This window comes from Vicia villosa, linkage group LG2 (assembly GCF_029867415.1).
Source record: "Vicia villosa cultivar HV-30 ecotype Madison, WI linkage group LG2, Vvil1.0, whole genome shotgun sequence".
In the NCBI taxonomy this organism is placed as follows: domain Eukaryota; kingdom Viridiplantae; phylum Streptophyta; class Magnoliopsida; order Fabales; family Fabaceae; genus Vicia; species Vicia villosa.
In genome coordinates this window covers 93,003,351-93,026,820 of record NC_081181.1, presented here as the reverse complement: position 1 = coordinate 93,026,820, position 23,470 = coordinate 93,003,351, and positions in this window count along the sequence as shown.

The following is a 23,470-nucleotide window of genomic DNA, read 5'->3' as shown; positions in this document are numbered from 1 at the left end:
AAAATTCCCCAAAAGTCAATGGTGATTCTGTACAGTTGACTTTTTTAGACGAATCGCGTTTCTGGAGATTTCAAATGAAACAGGTTATCCTCACCAAATGAGTGGTATGAATGGATCATATTGAAGCATTAGAGGATATTGAGCCATGGTTTGAGTTGTGGCACCATGCCTTGATTAAAAAGTCAGTTATTCAGTGAATTAGGTCAAAACCCTAATTGTCGACCTGATGAAATTGATGACTGTGGACCTTGAATTGAGATGCAATTCCCATGGGATATTGTCATAGGGATTATTTGAGGATGATTGAAACCTTTGATTGACTTCCTGGGGATTTTTAGGGTTTCCCAAATGTGATCCCTGATTTCAGTCCCTGATAGTTCAAAACCCTGATCTGAGGATTTGTCTGATCAATCTTTGTGTAGGAGATGTTATGAGCCAATGGATTAGGTCAAAATGATGCACTTGAGGTCTTGATATCATGTCCCAAGCCATTAGGTCAAATTCTGAGCAAAAGTCAGGAGTGTGCTGTCTTCAGTCAAAACCCTAATTCAGTCGACTCAAAGCTGTTGAGCTTGTTGAAATGAATCTCTGAGGACCAAATGTTGATTATTGATGAAGATGATTCATTTGAGATGAAGGGAGAACAAAACCCTAATTGAGTTTTATTTGCACTGATGAGTGATTTCCTGATTAAATCCTGCTGAGTCACAAGTAGCAAACACAAGCTATGCAATTTGTTAGAGATGCAAATGATGCATATGCAAATGATATGAGGTGGTATCTTAGGTCAAAAATTGGGGTATGACATAAAGGATTTAATACTATTGGAACAAAGTGGGTTTTCAGAAATAAGCTAAATGAAAAAGGTGAAGTAATCAGAAACAAGGCCAGACTGGTTGCTCAAGGTTATAGTCAACAAAAAGGTATTGACTATAATGAAACTTCTGCACCAGTTTCCAGGTTAGAGTCTATAAGATTATTAATTTCATTTTCCACTCAGAATAACATCACTTTGTATCAGATGGATGTTAAGAGTGCATTTTTAAATGGTTATATAGATGAAGAAGTTTATGTTCACCAATCTCCAGGTTTTGAAGACTCTAAGTCTCCAGAACATGTTTTCAAACTTAAGAAATCATTATACAGTCTGAGGCAAGCTCCTAGAGCTTAGTATGAAAGATTAAGTTCTTTCCTTCTACATAATGGTTTCGCAAGAGGAAAAGTAGACACAAATCTCTTCTGTAAAACATTTAAAAAGGATATTTTAATTTTCCAAATTTATGTTGATGATATTATATTTGGAACATCTAATGCATCTCTTGGAAAGGATTTTTTCTAAGTCTATGCAGGCAGAGTTTGAAATGAGCATGATGGGAGAGCTAAAATACTTTCTAGGCATTCAGATAAACCAAACCTCTGAAGGTACTTACATACATCAGACGAAGTATGTCAAGGAACTTCTGAAGAAATTTAAATTATCAGACTATAAGGAAGCTAAAACTCTAATGCATCCAACTAGCATTTTAGGTAAGGATGAGGTAAGTAAGAAGGTAGATCAGAAGATCTACAGAGATATGATAGGATCTCTTCTCTATCTGACTGCTTCTAAGCCTGACATCTTATTTAGTGTCTGTTTGTGTGCTAGATTCCAATCAGATCCTAGAGAATCTTACTTAACTGTTGTTAAGAGAATTCTTAGGCATCTGAATGGTACTACTAATATTGGTTTGTCTTACAGAAGATCTGAAGAATTCAACTTATTAGGTTGTTGTGATGCTGATTACGCTAGAGATAGAGTTGAAAGGAAAAGTACTTCTGGAAGCTTTCAGTTTCTGGGAAGAAATCTGATCTCCTGGTACAGCAAGAAACAAGCCACAATTGCATTGTCTACAACTGAAGCAGAATATGTAGTTGTTGCTGGATGTAGTACACAAATGCTCTGGATGAAAAGTCAGCTAGAAGACTATCAGATATATGAGAGTAACATTCATATATTCTGTGATAATACTTCTGCTAGCTGTCATTCTAAAAATCCCATTTTACATTCTAAAGCTAAGCATATAGAGATTAAGCATCATTTTATTAGGGACTATATTCATAAGGGTGTTCTTTCTTTAAACTTTGTAGATACAAACCATCAATGGGCTGATATCATTACAAAACCCCTTGCTGAAGATAGGTTTAAGTTCGTTCTGAAGAATATTGGTATGGATTTATGCCCAAAATGAAGTGCTTGTGAAGCTCTGATATGTTTTAGTCTGAAGAATATATATTTTTTATTATCAGATGTTCTGATTGTGTTTGTTCATAAGGACACTCTGAAATTGTTATCACTAACGTTTCATGTGCCTAGTATGACTCAAAACTTCTGTTAAAGCAAAACAGCTGTCACCAGTTACCCCAAGATGATGACCACGTGTTCATCTAATCTGAAGGGACAAGCATGCGTGCAGTTGATGAGACGCCGCCCTAGGTAACTGTGCAAAATATTTTCAAATCTTACATTACTCCCCATTAGCGTCATTCATCATTAATGCATATTCTGTAGCCGTTTCTCATTCATAATTCTATTGCATTTTCTTTCAAATCCGTCTCTTTATATTCTTGTTTCAATTTCATTATCCCTATTTTCATTCTCTCCTTCTTCGTTTATGCATTTTTCTTCTCTCTTTCGTCTCTACCAAAACCCTAAACCTAAAACCAGAAAACTCAATCTCACTTCAATGGCTTCCTCATCATCAGTGCAACCAACTCCTTCTCAGCAACAACAACAACCACCACCAAAGTTCACTCCTCCTGTAAGAACATATCCCATTCCAACTGCAGAACTCGAAGTTCTATGTGAACTTATGGTAGATTTTGACAACCTCAGAGAACATGATTTCAATTTGAAAGTAAACATGATGCTTCAAGGCTGGGATAACTTCTTTGACTGTCTCATTGGTCTTGTCTACCCAGATTTGGTGAAAGAATTTTGGATTCATGCAACTATCACTCATAAAGCCATCATTTCTTTTGTTTTAGGTCAAGAAATCTCCATCACAGAAAACCTAATAAGGCAGTTACTAAATCTTAAGGGTTTGGGTGGTGTGACTGCAGCAGTTGCTGGAAGAACTGACTGGGATGCAGTGTACTCTGAAGTGTTTACAATAAGGCAAGGTTCAACCAACACCAAGGATCTGAAGGCCTTCTACAGAATCTGGGCTAAGATTCTTCTGGGGTGTATTCATCACAGAAAGGCTACAGTTTCTCCTACCTACATCAACTAAGATCAATAGTACCTTCTGTACTGCATAGGCATGGGTCAGAGGATTGATCTACCTCATCTTCTGTTAATGCACATGTGTAATCATGTGAAGGATTCTCGAGAACAAGTAAAGCTGAAAAATCAGAAGATCAAGAGAAACATCATCCCTCTGGGAAGGCTCATCTCAGATATTCTGACAGAATCTGGGTTGATAGATTCTCTGAGAGAAGTTGGAGCAGTTCAGGATCTGGCAGCTACGTGTGGGAGTACTCTAACTGCTCACACTCTGAAGAAGATGAAGCTGATTAACAGTGTTAACTCTCCGCCTAGAGTGTTAAATGAAATTATGACCAGAAGATTTCATGTTGATGACTTCCAGATGTTCTTCAAGGAGGAGCATCCCAAAGTCATTCTCTTCTATCTGGAGTCCTGCTTGAAGGATAACTCAGAGTGTGATCCAGCATGGCCGCACAGCATAAATCTTCCTTCTCTGGAGGTTCAAAAAGCTCCCAAGAAGAGAAAGACAATAGGTGAAGTTCCTTCCACAAAGACTAAGAAGAAGAAGAAAACTTCAGGTATTTCTATTTCTAGTTCTGTACCTATTAATGTTTCTGAAATTATATCAACAGATAACCCAGACTCCCTGAAACAACCTAGATCATCTGAATCCATTAGGAAACTGATAGATGACATAGATTCAATAGATGACTCTATTCTAGAATCTGAACTTGAACCATAACTTCCCCCAACACAAAAACAATCCTCTAAATTTCCATCATCTGCCCCCACTTCTTCCAAATGAAAACAACCTGCTCAACCTTCTGAACCCATCATTCTGAACCCTCCGCCTCTAACTGTCATATTCCCCACCTTACCCTCTAAAAAAATTTTCTCCACTACACAACCTCCATCCTCTGAACCTCAATCTTCTGCACCCCAACCACAACCAACATCTCAAACACCTGAAACCCATCCAGCAGTAGACATTCCTGTCTTTTGTGATTTTTCTGATCCATCATCTCCATCATCCTCTGATTCTCTCTTTCACCAACCTCGCAACACAGAACCTTCATCTGATCCAACAGTCGTTGTATTAGAATCTGATCATGAAGAAGAATCTTCTCACGTCTCACCCACTCCACTTCTCCTTCCTAACAGACCTGCTGCCCCTTACCTTATTTCCAAACCCCAAGAGCCCATAACCATCATCAGACCCATCTCAACCCCACCCTCTGTTGATCCACGTTTTCAGTTACTTAATTATAGGGTACGGAATTGGGTGGAAAATCTAAAGGCTGCCTATGATCATAAGCTAGATCATGTGGCTATTGGAAAGCTCTAGAACACTTTCTTTAAGGATCTGCAAGCTGATGTTCAGGATCTTCAGAATATTTGTGTTTCTAAAGCTCCTGCTCCTGCTGGTCTGGCTCTGGATTTTGGGAATTGGAAGGCTCTTCAGAATGTCAGAAATTGGAAGCCTGTCCAGGCAGAATCCTCTGAAGTTGATGAGATGGATTTTGGTTCTGATGAGATAGAGATTGATCAGCCTCTGCCTATGATGGTGCAGAGACCAATACAATATCCTTTTGCTCCTAAGGATTTTGTTCTTCTGACAGGAGATATGAAAACTCTCTTCTCTTGGTTTGAATCTAATCATGTTGCTCCACCAGCTACTCTATCAACCTCAGCCCCTTCATCATCTGAAGCTCCCTTAAGTTCTGAAGTGTGGAATACTCTGAAGGAACTCCAGAGGAATCAGGAAGTCGTGTTTGATCGTCTGGAAAAGCAAGAAGACACCAATCAAGAGATCAGAACTTGGATGCAGAAGTCTGAAGAGACTTCTAGGAAGCAAGCCGAAGATTACCTCTAACATTAAGAAGATGCTAGCCCTCTTAGCCTCCAAGATTTCCTAGTCTTTATGTTTTTAGGACTTGTCTTTTTTTTTTTTTTTCTGCATCTGTCTTTTTAACATTATGTTCATCAATGAAATTTGTTTTTTCCCTTTCATTCTTTGTTTTCATCTGAATCTTCATTATTCTTTTTTGATGGCTGACAAAAAGGGGGAGAAATGTATTACTGAATTGATTTTATTATATCAGTTGCCAGGCTTAAGTCTCAAACATTTTTTTGTTCTAACAAAAATTGCAAAGTTCTGCATCTGTAATTTTTTGCAGGAATGTAATGCTCTGAAGATCTCAACTAGAGGAGAAACGTATTTTAAAATCTATGAATGGAATTCCAAATATCTGAAGCAATCAAAATTTGTTGCTCTGATACGCTAGTTCTCTAAAGAAAATTCAAAGTTTTGATGTTGTCCAAAGGAAGCTCTAAAAGGAAGCTCTGAATCATCTTCAAATAAAGCTCAACTTTAAAGTCTCTTCTGAAATGGAAAATACTCAGGGAAGTCCTTCTATATTAAATTAATCTAGTATTAATTTCAGGGGAGATTATTAATCTCAGGAGGAGATTATTCTATAGATTTTGATTAGTTAGCATTGCTATATCTATTTGTTGTCTCTTTCATCTTTATTCTGGATACAAATTCATATTAATTCTATATGTTTTTGTCATCATAAAAAAGGGGGAGATTGTTAGAACATAAAATGTTCTGATCATATTTTCTAGTTTTGATGATAACATTAGGAATGAATTTTGTATAAGACAATGTGGTACTCTAATAAGTTACTTTTTCCATTTCAGGAAAAGTGTAAAAGAGTATGAAATATCTTATCTTTCAGAAGCTATGACCCATATGTTCTGGATGGCTACATCAGAACATGGTCCTGAAGACATCAGAACATGGTCTTGAAGTTATCAGATCATGACTATTAGAAGCAAGCTCTAAAGATCTGAAGGTATCACGATCTAAGGAACTTCCATAGTCTGAAGCTCTGAAGTTCTAACTTGCACCAAACGCTGGAAACTCTGATGAACAAAGAAAATCACAAAGTCTGCTTCCAGAAGAAAGCAAATGATGAAAAGCTAGAAAGGCTAGTCTGTGTGTCTGACAAAAGGAACGTTAGAAGTATGGCTACAAAAGGCAAAGTCAGAAAAAGTAGTTGAAGCAAGGCTCGAGGTAGTTGACAAAAGCATGTTACATTAAATGCAAACATTGTATTGTTTACGCAAAGCATTAAATGCAGAACTGTTCAACAGTCACATTCTCATGCCTATAAAAGGAACTAGTCAGCCAAAGAAAAAGGCTAGAGCTTACGTTACAAACTCACAACACACTCTGAATCTTTCTCACGCAAAAAACTCTTGAACAAAGCAAGCAATCTTCATCTTTAAGTTCACATACTTTTGTATATTTAGTGAGTTCTAGAACATAAACTTAAGAGAAAAATCACTTAGTGATTACAGCTTTTTAAAAGCATCATTAATCTCTGTATTTGATTATATCTTTGCAAACCAAAATTCCTTGAGTGATCAAGTTGTGATCTGTAGACTCAAGAAGACTTAGAGGTTGATCTAAGTGGAGAACCATTGTAATCAGTTTTTGATTAGTGGATTAAATCCTCAGTGGAGGTAAATCACCTGTGAGGGTGGACTGGAGGTAGTTTGAGATCAAATGAACCAGGATAAAAATAATTATGTTCATTATTTTTATTTGCCAAAAAGAAACAACCCTTATTCAATCCCCCCTTTCTAAATGTTTTTCACTCCTTCACACATGATTACTCCCCAAGGTACAAGCATTTTAGTCAATTTGCTCCTTTAGGAGGGGAGCAGATAACTACACAGCTACTTGGAGATTGGGTTTCAATTGGACACAACAGTCAATGGTTGTGGTATTCTGTTTATGCAATTAAGATTCATAAGACATTCTAATCACTAAGTTTTTATGGCTTCTTTATCGCAATTAACAGCAAGCAAGTCAGCTGGCGCATAAGGGCATTAGTGGTGTCAGACTGGATGAGATGCTTTATTTTTGGGAGGGACTCGAGTCAAATCTGAAGGAAATCAAAAAGCTCTTCAATCTCGAATTTATTTTGATATAGGAAATTTTCTGTTTCAATTCCTGATTCTTTGAATAAGGCAAGCAGACTCTCAGCTAGAATGTTGGTGCTGGGATTTATTATTATCCTTGTCACTTTTTACTTCGTGTACAAATTTCTTACACACCCTTTTCCCTTTTGTTTTTGTGATTTTGGTATTGGCATTGTAATACTTTTGCTCAAACTTTGCTGGAATGAACGGTAGAGTGAATAATCACTTAAATACATTATCACGTTTCTTGTGTATTGTCTATTGCAATAGGTTGATACATGTTCAATGTGAACTAGTAACAAACCCGTGCGACAGGTTCTGTTCGGTTATGCGAATTTAGATACATCATTTATTTTAAATAAAAATGTTAAAAAAGAAAAATATTTAGATAAATAATTGATTCTTTCGTATATAAAAATATTTAGATCAATAATAGATTTTTTTTCCGTATAACATTTTTGGATTAAAAATATTTAACCATAAATACCATTTCTCGTATATAAAAATATTTAGATCAATAATAAAGTTTTTTTCCGTATACAGACTTCATTTTTGTTTAGGTATCATTTACAAAAATAGTTAGATCAATAGGAAATTTCGTATATAAAATATTTGGGTTAAATATACAACACCCCCTGTAATATTAGCGAGATTTGTTTTTAGCCCCTGATAAAGTTATTTTTGTAAAAACCCCCTCGCAATTTCCAGATTCTCTCAGATACACCCTTGACTGCCACATTGCAGCAAATATTCTCTTCAAATTGTAGTTTTTAAATCCATGGTATTTTTTATTTCCACGTCATATTTTTTCTCAGTTTTTATGTTTGTAATATTTTTTATGAATTTATATTTAAAAATTAATTTATAAGTTTCTTAATATTTTTTTATGAATTTATATTTAGAAATTAATTATTAAAATATTGTTGATGGGCTTAAAGCCAAATATATTTCAATAGGCCCATTCCTTGGAGTTTTAGTTAGTGATGTATAAAATAGATATATAAACTCCTAAGTTTTATGAAATAATTTTGAAGTGAGACTCTAACTAACACTGAAACTCACATTTGTTCCATCCTCCATGTCATCACCTTCTCATAACCGGTATATGCAGCGATACTACTCAGCATCAGCACGAGAATTGACACGATTAACTGGTATATAATGGTCTTCTCTTTTATCCAGTTCTTATACCTACAAGATTGATATAATATTATAGCTACATACACACATAAATTCAACTAAAGTACATTCCTATAATATTAACCATCAATGTTTCTTTCTATCATACTAGTAAGGTTACCAAAGTACCATTCCATTATTTCAATGAAAACCATGTTCCTAGAGAATCACTTAGAAGGCATCACTACAATTTTGTGAGCTGGTCACTTAATTGGGTCATAAATAGATTTTTTTCCGTATACAAATATGAAAAGAATAAGGTTATTATTTCAAACACAATCTGTGAGCCAGTGACTTATTCATGTATAATAATTCAAGTTTGACCCACATTTTAGCCGCAGTCTTCTCCATCAAGACTTCCCTTAATACTTTATCTACGAGGCACAATATAATGACATTTATGGCCTTATCCACCATCTTAGTTGTTTCAACTTGTGTAAGGCTTGCATTCATCAAGGTCTCTACCTTTAATACTTCTACGCACCTCTGTTGAATTCGTATTACTTGCATAGTCACCTTCCATAATCCATTCTCGATTTCACATTTGAAACCCATGATGCTCACTTATAAACTTAACCCCTTTCCTCCATAATGGACGCCACTTGTTGTGAAATTGATAGAATAATTAAAATCACTTCAAAAGAACTATTCAAAGTTCAACACACCAAGAAATTTGACGTGTGAGATGTAACCCCATGTATTTTCCATTATTTAGTTAATTGGAATTTAAATTAATTATTGGATTAATTGACATTTTATCGAATTATCGGAGAAATTACGAAATTATGGTAATTGGGCCGGTGTAGTGATTAGTAAAGGGGGGGTGTTATTGATAGGGCTTTTGCTAAGTGGAATTATTATTTTCATAAAATAAGGCATTTTGGAAAAGAAAGAAAAATAGAAGCCAAAAGCGAGAAAGGAGAAGAGAACTGAAAGAACATGAAAGAGCTGAGAAAGAGGAAGAGGAAGAGCCAAGAATTTTGGCTAAGGTAAGGGGAGACTAATGCGATTATCATCTATGATGGGATTATGAATAATAGGATTGATTAGGTGGGTTGGTGTATCCCAATTTTGCATGTTATAAATTTTGGGGTTTGAAACCTTTAGGGTCAATTTTCGTGAATTTGATGCAATTTGATGTTTTGAATGATTCTTGATGTTAGATAGACTTGTTTATTGTATGTTAGAATTATGTTTAATCATTGAATTTGACTCTGTATTGGTGTTGTGTTCGTATTGGTACGAATTGGAGATGATTGGAATGAGTTGAATTGCTGTCAAACATGATTTTCTACTACTGAGTATGCTGTAACCGGGTAACAGCCATGCTGTAACCGACTACAACAGTGTAAAATAGTTAAGCTGGGCATTTTTGAGTACTGTAACCGGTTATCAGCCATGATGTAACCGATTACATGCGGGTTTTGGAAAATAGCGAATAGGTTGACGTAAAGGCATAATCGGGTAATGCCCATGCTGTTACCAATTACACCTGATACTTTTTAAAAAATTATTTTAAAAATTCATATCTTTCAAACTGTATATCTGTTTTAAGCGCCGTTTTGAGCGTTGTAAAGGTAATTAAATATTTTACATAATAAAATGTTGTAACAGGCAGTAGCTCGATTTTATTTTGAAATCCTGATTTTATTTGTTATGGTGTAGTTGTATATCGGGTGTATGTGTTTGATATATGTGATGGATGAGGTGATCTTGTAAGAACATGGTTGCGTTATGAATGTTGTAATTGTTGTGAATTTGTATAATTGATTGTTGAATGATGCTGAACATGAACATACTGAATTCGGTGTGCTATCAGTGAGTATGATCGGATGATTTTATTCATCTTGATCGGTGTGATGGTGAGTATGTCATATATTTTGCATGCATTCATGATCATTTTGGTGACTGAATCCTGGTGATGTTTGGATCAGTAGAGGCTAATTCACATTGTGTGGAATTAGTGCTCGGCAGGGCCGTATCCTGGTGATGGTTGGATCGGTTTGATGGGTTAATCCCATGATGAATTGGTACCACATGCATAGTGTCTCATTGCATTGTTATGTATGCCGATTAAAACATGAATGGAAGATGTCAAATGTTATAATGTGTTATGATGGCTCGTGTTGGTTATATTGTGTGGATTGATGTGTAAACCATACTAAATTCTGGAATATGTATGATAGGGTGAATAATGTACTTATGAAATTTTGTTGTTTATGATCTCATAACATTTGTTAATTGTGAATATGTCTCACCCTTACATGTTGATATTTTCAGATTGAAGAGTAGCGGCATTGTGCTTTGGTGAGAATAGCTTGTAGGCTAGTCTGTTAGTTTTTGTGTCGGTGTCATGCTCTGGTCTTGTAACACTGGGGAACACTTGTTTTAGAGTTGTGGAATGAACTCTTATTGCATTGTTTTCTTTACTATGTTTCATGGACTGATGAACTAGTGATTTTGGTTATTCAGTTAAAGATTATTTTACGCTGTGTTGAACATGGTTTACTGAATATGCGAATGTGTTTCCCTAAAAAGGCATGACAATTGAATTGGCGTTTTAGTTATTTATTTTGATTTGTAGCATCCTTGTTTCAAGTTTACTCTGAAATTATATTATTTATTCTGCGGGGTTAGAAGGGTGTTACAATAGTGGTATCAGAGTATAGTCGGTCATTGTGGCCAGTGTCTTATTGTTATTATTCCCTTGTATACGAATAGTGTGAGTTGACACTGTCGATACTTTTTTTCTAATGGAGATTATTTTGTGAATTAGCATAACAATGGCTGGAAGAGGTGGAAGAAATGATGACGCAATTATTGAGGCCTTGGGGATGATTGTTGGCGTGCTGGGAGGAAACCCCAACGGAGCTGGGATTGGTGCTAATAGGCAGCTAGGGGACTTTCAGAGGAATACTCCTCCATTGTTAAAAGGCCCTCATGATCCTGAGGATGCTTAGAAGTAGCTGAAGGAGATTGAAAGGATCTTTCGAGTGATAGATTATGCTGAGAACCTGAAGGCGAGGTATCGTACTTACATGTTATCTGAGAAAGCTGATGACTGGTGGGTTGCTACTAGAGCTGAATTGGGTGTTGATGGTGTAGAAATCACTTGGGCCGTGTTCAGGAGAGAATTTCTGAGGAGATAATTTCCTGAAGATGTTCGGGGAAGGAAGGAGATTGAGTTCCTGGAGCTGAAGCAGGGTAATATGTCTGTTCCCGAATATGCTTCAAAGTTTGTAGAACTGGCGAAATACTATACCCATTACAACAATGATGAGGCTAGTGAATTTTCCAAATGTGTCAAATTTGAGAATGGTCTCCATGATGAGATTAAGCAGGGTATCAGGTACCAGAGGATATGCCGGTTTAATGATTTGGTCGACTGCAGTAGGATCTTCGAGGAAGACATTAGCAGGTCGAAGTCGGCTCACTCTCGCGAGTTGGTTGACAAGAGAGAGAAGAAGCTTATGGACAGAGGTAAGCCATATGGTAGAGGTAATCAGAAGACCGGTGATTGGAAGAAGCCTAGTGGGAGAGACTCTAGTGCTCCTGTTAGGTGCTACAAGTGAGGTGAAGCTGGACATCGTAGGCAGGAATGCAAGAGTGAAGAAAAGAAGTGCCTCAAATGCGGTAAGGCATATCATGTTGCTAATGATTGTAGAGGGAAAACCGTGACTTTCTACAACTATGGTGAAGAAGGTCATATCAGTCTGCAGTGTACGAAACCAAGGAATAATCAGTCTGGTGGGAAATTGTTTGCCTTGTCTGGGTCAAAGACTACTCCTGAGGATCGGTTGATTAAAGGTACGTGTCTTTATTTATGGCACAACTTTAATTGCGATTATTGATACTGGAGCGACTCATTCGTTTATTTCCTTGGATTGTGCTAAAAAATTAAATTTTAAAATATTTGATATAAATGGAAGTATGGTTATTGACACTCCTGCGTCGGGTTCAGTGACTACTTTGTTTGCTTGTTTGAATTGTCCAATTAATATTTTTGGTAGGGAGTTCGGAATGGACTTAGTGTGTCTTCCGTAAGAACAACTTGATGTTATCATGGGAATGAACAGGTTGCAATTCAATCGGGTTCATATAAATTGTTTTATGAAGATAGTTATTTTTCCTGAAACCGTTAGTGTTGAGGATTTAGCGATGACTGCTAGACAAGTGGATGAAGTGGTTAATGACGGGGCTGCCCGATAAGTGCCAAAATGTACTTATTTTGTGTATGTAAATAGTGGCACTTATCGATACTTTTGTTAATACCGTTTGAATAATTCTCCATTTTGTGTATAAATACGTATACTTTGTGAATAATTGTATCTTCATATACATTTATACCATTTGATAGTTTTTCCTTTGTTTTTATAGGTATTCATGCTTATTGGAGCCTTGAGGAATAAAGTCTCAAAGGCACGACTTCGATTTTGCAGTTTTGGTGCAAGCCCACTTAGCCACCGTCAAGCGGACTTCCATAGGCTCAAAATAAGGATGACCAAAATCATCATTTTGGTTTCCATTCATTCATTATTGGATAGAGCATTGAATAAGCTTTCCAACGCTTCGAACCGGGCGCAATTCGGAGTTACGGTTCTCAACTTATGGCGAAAACAAGATTTCACTTTTGCTGTCAGTCCGCTGAGCAGAGGGGGTCCGCTGAGCGGAGCTCCAGCGGAGCAAATCAGAGTCTGGATGCAATTCTGAGTCCGCTGAGCGGAGGGGGTCCGCTAAGCGAACCTGCTAAGACAGCAGCTCGTTAAAAGGGGCAAAAATCACATTTTTAGGTTATGGGTTGGGTATTTTTGAGTCCCAACACCATCAACTTCATTCTTAGAGTAGAATTGGCTTAGAAAACAACTTCGGAGGTTGCATAAGGATGATCGGGGGTGGATTGAGCGTCGAACGGAGCTGAAAAACCGGGAGATCTTCGGTTCATTTCTCTTCTTCTTTGTGTATTTCTCTTTGGTTGGGTTTTTTTGTATATTTACTTGAATCTTATGTATATTTACCGATTATAATGTTATGTTTAACTTGCTTTACAAATATGTGTTGATGTTATCCTGGATTTTTGCTCTATGCTGGGGATTTGGGGTGCTTTAGAGATAAACTTCTTGAATCCTTATCTAGGATGATAATCTGTTGGCTCTGAACTCTAGTGATAGATTTAGAGCTAGCATTCACTGTGGGTATCTGTACGTAATGCTTTCGTGTTTGAGCGGCGCGCGAGAGATCGCCGACGCGAGAATACAGATGTTCTCGCGACTTCGCGTTAGAGATAACCTTAGTTGTGAGATGATCTCGTTTGTGCTCCAGAGATGGATGCTTATGTGAGAGATACGTGATGACATAGATGAGTATCGTAGGTTGAGTATAACTGGTTGGTAAGTGTATGTTTGTGAAGAGTGAATATATTTACATTCCTGATAAGTTATTTCTCTTCTAAGAATGTGTTTATTCTTTTCCTGTCTATATCTTTGTTTACTTTTTGCTCATTCAATCCCGAGCTCGAAACCATAGAAACTATTCAATGGCATCTCTCTATCTCTGAGGACGATAATTCCCGGATCAATATTTCCAAATCTTTTCTGTTGCTTGCCATATACTGCATTCAACAAAATGGCGTCGTTGCCGGGGATGGTTGTTTGAATTGCATCGCAATAGTTTTCGTGGTTTTGAGCTTTGTATATATCATATATATTGTATAGTTCAATTGTATATATACTTACTTGTACATGTTTACTTGTTTATGTTCACCATATAGTTTTACTTGTATATGTTACATACAAGTATACTTTTGTTGGTGAATGTTGGTGAAACATGTTGATCTCGGATTAGCTCTTTACTTACAAATCTTCACTTTTCAACTCGTGCATCCAACATTCACCAACTTTCTCATTGTGTATGTTAATAGTTATATGTGTTTCATGTTTGTATATATGTGTTTGTTCATATACATATTTGTATACTTGTGTTTTCCTTTATGTTCGTTTAATCATTGTATATATTTGTACCAGTAACATTTGTTGAGTGGTTGGTTAGGACACTTTCTTTAGGCTTGTGCGGTGAGACGTCACCATGCCATGACGGGAGGAAGCTACTTTCCAAACACCGAAACAATAAAGGTGTCGAGCTAACGACATAAAACAAGCGCTTGTTGGGAGGCACCCCAACGGTTGTAAAGTTTTGTTTATTTTTATGTTTAAGAGGAATTTAGGTGAAGTGGGGTGTGATTGGAACAGCTGGTGCAATTCTGATTTTTCTGAGTTCTGATGTGCCCGCTAAGCGAGAGCATAGCTCGCTAAGCGAGCATAGCAGAATTTTGTTTTTCTGCTCTGAACCAGTGGGGTTGCCATTCCACCCGGTTCACTCTTTTTCCCACTTTCACCAAGGCTAATTAGTAATATATATTAGTTTTGTATTTCTAATTCTTTTGTTGGTTGTTTGGATTCAAAATTTGTTCGGTGACTCGAAGATTTTTGAGGAGATTTTCCAGAGCTTGAGTGTTTCAACCTGCGGATGTATGGTAGGATATTGTTTTTGAAGTTGTATCATTCAAGGTACTCATTTATCGCTTTCTATAGCATAACATGTTTAGGAAACTTTTCATTTGTACAATTACCATACCATTCATTCTTTTGCATTACTTGCTTGTTGATTGAATCACTTTAGTTCCCAAACCATAAATGTGAGGAAGCTTTCCATTGTTTACATATGCTGGAGGCCGCAATCTTTGTTTTAACTGGATTTTATTATGCTTAATCTTTTGTTTATGTTGATTTTATGAAAGCATGAAAAGGATCAAGGCATTTTGTTACATTTTGAGCACAAATACCAAAACCAAATAGTCAATTCACCTTGTGAGTGTGTGATCATTTGTTAACCCTTTTGAGCTTTTTGTCAATATCCATGTTGTTTTTGCTAAATGCTTATCTTTGAGTGTTTAGTTCTCATTTTTGCATGGATGATTGATTCTTCTTTTTTTCTTGAACCCTCAACCATGATTTTTGGTATGAATTTTTACCTTGCCTAGAAAGTAGGGAGTATTCATATGATGGTGTGGTTGAATTCAAGTTGGGGAAAGAAATGGTTGCTACTTATTTGGTTGTTGCTATGAGGTTGAAAAGAAAAGAAAAAAGTGAAAAGGAAAGAAAAGAAAGAAAGAAAAAAAAAGGAAAAAGTTTTGAAAAACAAAAAGAAAAGAGAACTGAATAATTGTGCTAATAAGTATTGTGATTGGTTTGAGAAACTTGTGGTTAAGGAAGAAGTTTAATCGGAATTTTTTGTTGTTTGAATCTTTGGTGGATTGATCACTCCCTTAGGTTTAGGCAAGTTTTTGTTTCGATTAGCCTTAGGACTTATCCCTTGTTTGTTAACCAAGCCACATTACAACCTTGAAAAGTCCTTGTGAATCTTGCTTTTGTATCTTCAATTTGATTTTTGGATGAATGCATAATTTAATCTTTTGTTTGCAAGATTGTTGGATGAGTGTTAAAAGTCCCTCACCTTTGTGTGTTCTTCATCCATTGATGAATTTTTGCTAGGTGTGATTCATGAAGTTAGCATGTATTGTGTTAGAATGTTTTGTATGCTTTTTGTACTTAAGATGCGTTTCATTTACATGTTGTCGTTGTAGTATAGTGGTAAGTATTTACTTTGTTTATACGTTTTTGTATTGAGCCATACATTTGTTTTTGGTTTTCAAAACCTGTTGATTCACGATTCTTTGGTTTATTACTTTCAATTCTTTGATTTATTTGACATTGTTTGAGGACAAACAAAGTTTCAAGTTGGGGAGAGTTTGATAAGTGCCAAAATGTACTTATTTTGTGTATGTAAATAGTGGCACTTATCGATACTTTTGTTAATACTGTTTGAATAATTCTCCATTTTGTGTATAAATACGTATACTTTGTGAATAATTGTATCTTCATATACTTTTATACCATTTGATAGTTTTTCCTTTGTTTTTATAGGTATTCATGCTTATTGGAGCCTTGAGGAATAAAGTCTCAAAGGCACGACTTCGATTTTGCAGTTTTGGTGCAAGCCCGCTTAGCCACCGTCAAGTGGACTTCCATAGGCTCAAAATAAGGATGACCAAAATCATCATTTTGGTTTCCATTCATTCATTATTGGATAGAGTGTTGAATAAGCTTTCCAACGCTTCGAACCGGGCGCAATTCGGAGTTACGGTTCTCAACTTATGGCGAAAACAAGATTTCACTTTTGCTGTCAGTCCGCTGAGCGGAGGGAGTCCACTGAGCGGAGCTCCAGCAGAGCAAATCAGAGTCTGGATGCATATTTGAGTTCGCTGAGCGGAGGGGGTCCGCTAGGCGGTCCTACAAAGACAGCAGCTCGTTAAAAGGGGCAAAAATCACATTTTTAGGTTATGGGTTGGGTATTTTTGAGTCCCAACACCATCAACTTCATTCTTAGAGTAGAATGGGCTTAGAAAACAACTTCGGAGGTTGCATAAGGATGATCGGGGGTGGATTGAGCGTCGAACGGAGCTGACAAACCGGGAGATCTTCGGTTCATTTCTCTTCTTCTTTGTGTATTTCTCTTTGGTTGGGTTTTGTTTATATATTTACTTGAATCTTATGTATATTTACCGATTATAATGTTATGTTTAACTTGCTTTACAAATCTGTGTTGATGTTATCCCGGATTTTTGCTCTATGCTGGGGATTTGGGGTGCTTTAGAGATAAACTTCTTGAATCCTTATCTAGGATGATAATCTGTTGGCTCTGAACTCTAGAGATAGATTTAGAGCTAGCATTCACTGTGGGTATCTGTACGTAATGCTTTCGTGTTTGAGCGGCGCGCGAGAGATCGCCGACGCGAGAATACGGATGTTCTCGTGACTTCGCGTTAGAGATAACCTTAGTTGTGAGATGATCTCGTTTGTGCTCCAGAGATGGACGCTTATGTGAGAGATACGTGATGACATAGATGAGTATCGTAGGTTGAGTATAACGGGTTGGTAAGTGTATGTTTGTGAAGAGTTAATATATTTAAATTCCTGATAAGTTATTTCTCTTCTAAGAATGTGTTTATTCTTTTCCTGTCTATATCTTTGTTTACTTTTTGCTCATTCAATCCCGAGCTCGAAACCATAGAAACTATTGAATGACATCTCTCCATCTCTGAGGACGATAATTCCCGGATCAATATTTCCAAATCTTTTCTGTTGCTTGCCCTATACTGCATTCAACATTGCCGCGTTCATGTTGTTTGCATCAATGGAAGTGAAAGGAAAAGCGGTAAGTAGTGAATTTTCGGTTGTACGTGACTTCCTGGAAGTTTTCCCAGAAAACGTTAGAGAATTGCCACCTAAGAGAGAAGTGGAATTTGTATTTGAATTGATTCCTAGAACTAGTCCTGTGTCAATGGCGTCGTATCGTATGACGGCATCTGAGTTGGCTGAATTGAAGAGTCAAATAGAACAGTTGCTCGAGAAGGAATTTATTCGTCCTAGTGTTTCTCCTTGGGGTGCGCCGGTGTTGTTGGTAAAGAAAAAAGAAGGTTCGATGAGAATATGTGTTGATTATAGACAGCTGAATAAAGTTACTATCAAGAATCGGTATCCATTACCGAGGATTGATGATTTAATGGATCCGAGGTCTGGGTATCACCAAATTCGTGTAAAAGCGGATGATATTCAGAAGATTGCATTCAGAACAAAGTATGGTCATTACGAGTATACAGTGATGCCATTTGGAGTAACTAATGCACCCGGTGTTTTCATGGAGTATATGAATAGGATCTTTCATCCTTATCTTGACAAGTTTGTAGTAGTATTTATAGATGATATTCTGATATATTCTAAGAGCAAAGAAGAGCATGCAAATCATCTTGGAGTGGTGTTGGAATTGTTGAAAGAGAAGAAGCTCTACGCGAAGTTGTCAAAGTGTGAGTTCTGGCTAAGCGAGGTAAGTTTTCTTGGTAATGTTGTTTCCAAGAATGGGATTACCATAGATCCTACAAAGGTAGAAGCGGTATCTCAGTTGGAAGCTCCGAAGTCAGTTCCGAGATTCGTAGTTTTATTGGTCTTGCAGGTTACTACAAAAAGTTTATAGAAGGATTTTCAAAGTTAGCATTGTCGTTAACTAAGTTGACTAGGAAGGGTCAAGCATTCATTTGGGATTCAAAGTGTGAAGAAGGATTCAAAAAGTTAAAGAGAAGGTTCACTAGTGCTCCTATTCTAATTTTTCCAAATCCGATGGAATCTTTTGTAGTATATTGTGATGCTTCATTGACGGGTTTAGGTGGTGTATTAATGCAGAATCAACAGGTAGTGGCTTATGCATCAAGACAACTCAAAGTGCATGAAAGGAATTATCCGATGCATGATTTAGAGTTGGCAGCGGTAGTATTTGTGTTGAAACTGTGGAGACACTATTTATACGGTTCGAGGTTTGAAGTGTTTAGTGATCACAAGATTCTGAAGTATATCTTTGATCAAAAGAGCTTATTATGAGATAAAGAAGATGGTTAGAGTTCTTAAAAGACTATGATTTTTGTTTGAATTATCATCCGGGTAAGGCGAACGTAGTTACTGATGCATTGAGTGGAAGTCCTTACATATGTCTATGCTAATGGTGAGAGAATTGGATTTAATTGAACAATTCAGAGACTTTAGTTTGGTATGTGAAGGTACTCCTAATAGTGTTAAATTGGGTATGCTGAAGCTGACAAGTGGCATTCTTGATGAAATTAGAGCGGGTCAGAAAGCTGACGTTGAGTTAGTTGATAGGTTGACATTGATTAATCAAGACAAAGGAGGTGATTTCAAAATTGACGAGAATGGTGTTATGAGGTTTGGTGATCGTGTTTGTGTTCCTGATGTTGCCGAGCTTAGGAAGAGTATTCTTGAAGAAGGACATCGTAATGGGTTGAGTATTCATCCTGGTGCTACCAAGATGTATCATGATTTAAAGAAGTTGTTTTGGTGGCCCGGAATGAAAAAGGAGATTGCTGAATTTGTTTATTCTTGTTTGACATGCCAGAAGTCAAAGATTGAATATCAGAAGCCGTATGGATTTATGCAACCGTTGTTTATTCCGGAATTGAAGTAGAACAACATATCTATGTATTTTGTTTCTGGTTTTCCAAGGACAGTTAAGAACTGTGAAGCTATTTGGGTTATTGTGGACAGATTAACGAAGTATGCTCACTTTATACCAATGCCAATGGATTATCCGATGGACAAGTTAGCTCAGTTATATATTGAGAAAATAGTGAGTTTCCATGGTATTCCTTCGATTATTGTATCAGATAGAGATCCAAGGTTTACATCCAAGTTCTGGGAAGGGTTGCAGAAAGCATTGGGTACTAAGTTGAGGTTGAGTTCTGCTTATCATCCGTAGACTGGCGGTCAAACAGAGAGGACGATTCAATCGCTGGAGGATTTGTTGTGTGCTTGTGTGCTGGAGAAAGGTGGTGCTTGGAATAGTTATTTACCTTTGATTGAGTTTACCTGCAACAATAGTTTTTATTCGAGCATTGGTATGGCTCTGTTTGAGGTTTTGTATGGTAGGAGGTGTAGGATGCCTTTATGCTGGTATGAATCCGGTGAGAGTGCTATGATTGGACCAGAAATTTTTCAAGAAACTACAGAAAAGATCAAGATGATACAGGAGAAGATGAAAGCTTCTCAGAGTCGTTAGGAGAGCTACCATGATAAGAGGCGGAGAACACTTAAATTTCAGGAGGGAGATCATGTATTCTTTATAGTGACTCCTATGACTGGTGTTGGTCGAGCGCTGAAGTCAAAGAAGTTGATGTCGCGTTTTATTGGTCTGTTTCAGATTACTGAAAGGGTGGGAGAAGTAGCTTATCGTATTGCATTGCCGCCTACACTTGCAAATTTGCACAATGTATTTCAAGTGTCTCAGTTGAGGAAATACATTGTGGATCCTTCTCATGTGATCCAAGTGGATGATATACAGGTGAAGGATAATCTGACGGTCGAAGCATTGCCAATGAGGATTTAAGATCGGAAGTTGAAACAACTGCGTGGTAAAGAGATAGCATTGGTCAGAGTAGCTTGGGGAGGACCACCAGGTCGTAAGGTCACTTGGGAGCTGGAGAGTCAGATGAAGGACTCTTATCCAAAGCTGTTTACTTGAGGTATGTTTTCGAGGATGAAAACTATTTTAGTAGGGGAGAGTTGTAACACCCTGTATTTTCCATTATTTAATTGATTGGAATATAAATTAATTATTGGATTAATTGGCATTTTATTGGATTATCAGAGAAATTACGAAATTATGGTTATTGGGCCGCTGTAGTGGTTAGTAAAGGGGAGGTGTTATTGACAGGGCTTTTACTAAGTGGAATTATTATTTTCATAAAATATGGCATTTTGGAAAAGAAAGGAAAATAGAAGCCAAAAGGTAGAAAGGAGTAGAGAACTGAAAGAACGTGAAAGAGTAGAGAAAGAGGAAGAGGAAGAGTCAAGAATTTTGGCTAAGGTAAGGGGGGACTAATCTGATTATCATCTATTATGGGATTATGAATAATAGGATTGATTAGGTGGGTTGGTTTATCTCAATTTTGCATGTTATAGATTTTGGGGTTTGAAACCTTCAGGGTCATTTTTCATTAATTTGATGCAATGTGATGTTGTGAATGATTCTTGATGTTAGATAGACTTGTTTGTTGTATGTTAGAATTGTGTTTAATCACTGAATTTGGCTCTGTATTGGTGTTTTGTTCGTATTGGTACGAAGTGGAGATGATTGGAATGAGTTGAATTGCTGTAAAACATGACTTTTTGCTACTAAGTACGCTGTAGCCGGGTAACAGTCATGCTGTAACCCATTACAGCAGTGTAAAATGGTTAAATTGAGCATTTTTTAGTACTGTAACTGGTTACCAGCCATGCTGTAACCGATTACAGGCGGATTTTGGAAAATAGCAAATAGGTTGACGTAAAGGTGTAACAGGTAACGCCCATGCTGTAACCGGTTACACCTGATACTTTTTAGAAAATTATTTTAAAAATTCATATCTTTCAAATCGTATATCCGTTTTAAGAGCCGTTTTGAGCGATGTAAAGGTAATTAAATATTTTACATAATAAAATGGTGTAATGGACAGTGGCTCAATTTTATTTTGAAATCCCGTTTTTATTTGTTATGGTGTAGTTGTATATCGGGTGTATGTGTTTGATATATGTGATGCATGAGGTGATGTTGTAAGGACATGATTGTGTTATGAATGTTGTAATTGTTGTGAATCTATATAATTGATTGTTAATTGATGTTGAACATGAACATACTGAATTTGGTGTGCTATCGGTGAGTATGATGGGATGATTTGTTCATCTTGATCGGTGTGATGGTGAGTATGTCATATGTTTTGCATGCATTCATGATCATTTTGGTGATTAAATCCCAGTGATCTTTGGATAAGTGGAGGCTAATTCCCATTGTGTGGAATTAGTGCTCGACAGGGTCGTATCCTAGTGATGGTTGGATCGGTTTGATGGGTTAATCCCATGATAAATTGGTACCACATGCATATTGTCTCGTTGCATTGTTATGTATGCTGATTATAACATGAATGGAAGATGTAAAATGTTATAATGTGTTGTGATGGATCATGTTGGTTGTAATGTGTGCATTGATGCGTAAACCATACTAAATTCTAGAATATGTATGATAGGGTGAACAATGTTTTTATGAAACTTTGTTGTTTATGAACTCATAACATTTGTTTATTGTGAATATGTATCACCCTTACATGTTGATATTTTCATATTGAAGAGTAGCCCCATTGTGCTTTGGTGAGGATATCTTGTAGGCTAGTCCCTTAGTTTTCGCGTCGGTGTCATGCTCTGGTCTTGTAACACTAGGGAACGCTTGTTTTAGAGTTGTGGAATGAACTCTTATTGCATTGTTTTTTTACTATGTTTCATGGATTGATGAACTAGTGATTTATGTTATTCAGTTAAAGATTATTTTCCGCTGTGTTGAACATGATTTACTAAATATGCGAATGCGTTTCCTTAAAAAGGCATGACAATTGAATTGGCGTTTTAGTTATTTATTTTGATTTGTAACATCCTTGTTTCATGTTTACTCTGAAATTATATTATTTATTCTGCGGGGTTAGAAGGGTGTTACATGAGACAAAGAACAATGGCAATAACACAAATGACCTAAAATAATAAAAATAATAGGCGAGAACACACGAAATTGATTTACCCATTTCGATCAAATCCATCTACGTCTGAGGGAGAGAACAACTATATAATTTTTATATTTTAAAAATTGTTACAAGATATTACAATATGAGTTACAAAAAATAATCTTTGGAGTTCCAAATCTTATTTGCTACTGATGTGTTTCTCAATCTCTCTCATTCTCACTGTATAAATCACACAAACTCAAAGTGTTTAAAGTATTTATTAATCCTTTTTAACAACGCCAAAAAACTGTCAAATCCTTAGAATATAATTCAAAGGAATTTTACTTTTTATATTTATCACTAAAATTTCTATCTTATACAATTTCTTTGTATTACAACAAATAAGAAAAATTTATATTTATAACTATGAAAACAAAACCTTAATAGACCTAAATCCAAAACATGTCAGTATCAAAATATATATTTTTTCTCATTTGAAGTGTTAAGCCATATTATAGGAGTCTCCTTATAGATACCCATTTTTGAAGTATGTATCATTCGAGAAGCAACAAGATGTTTTTCTGCATGTTCACATTACTAAGGTTCCAAGTTCGTTACTCCTATTTAAAATATTCTTTAGAAGTCATATTTGATGCAATTTGACAAAGATTATGATGAAACGTGTCTAGCATTAGCAATTTGAGGGGGAAAACAATTGTTTTTTTTATTTTTAAATCTAATAATAATTAATAGACTTGGACTATAAAACTCATATAAAACGAAACAAGTCTAGCATTATCAATGTATTTTACTTGGATGTTTCCTTGGACGTTCATACATACATGGGTAACAACGACAGCTAAGCGTTCACATGTTCTATACCCGGTATATTAATTAATTTAAGGACAAAA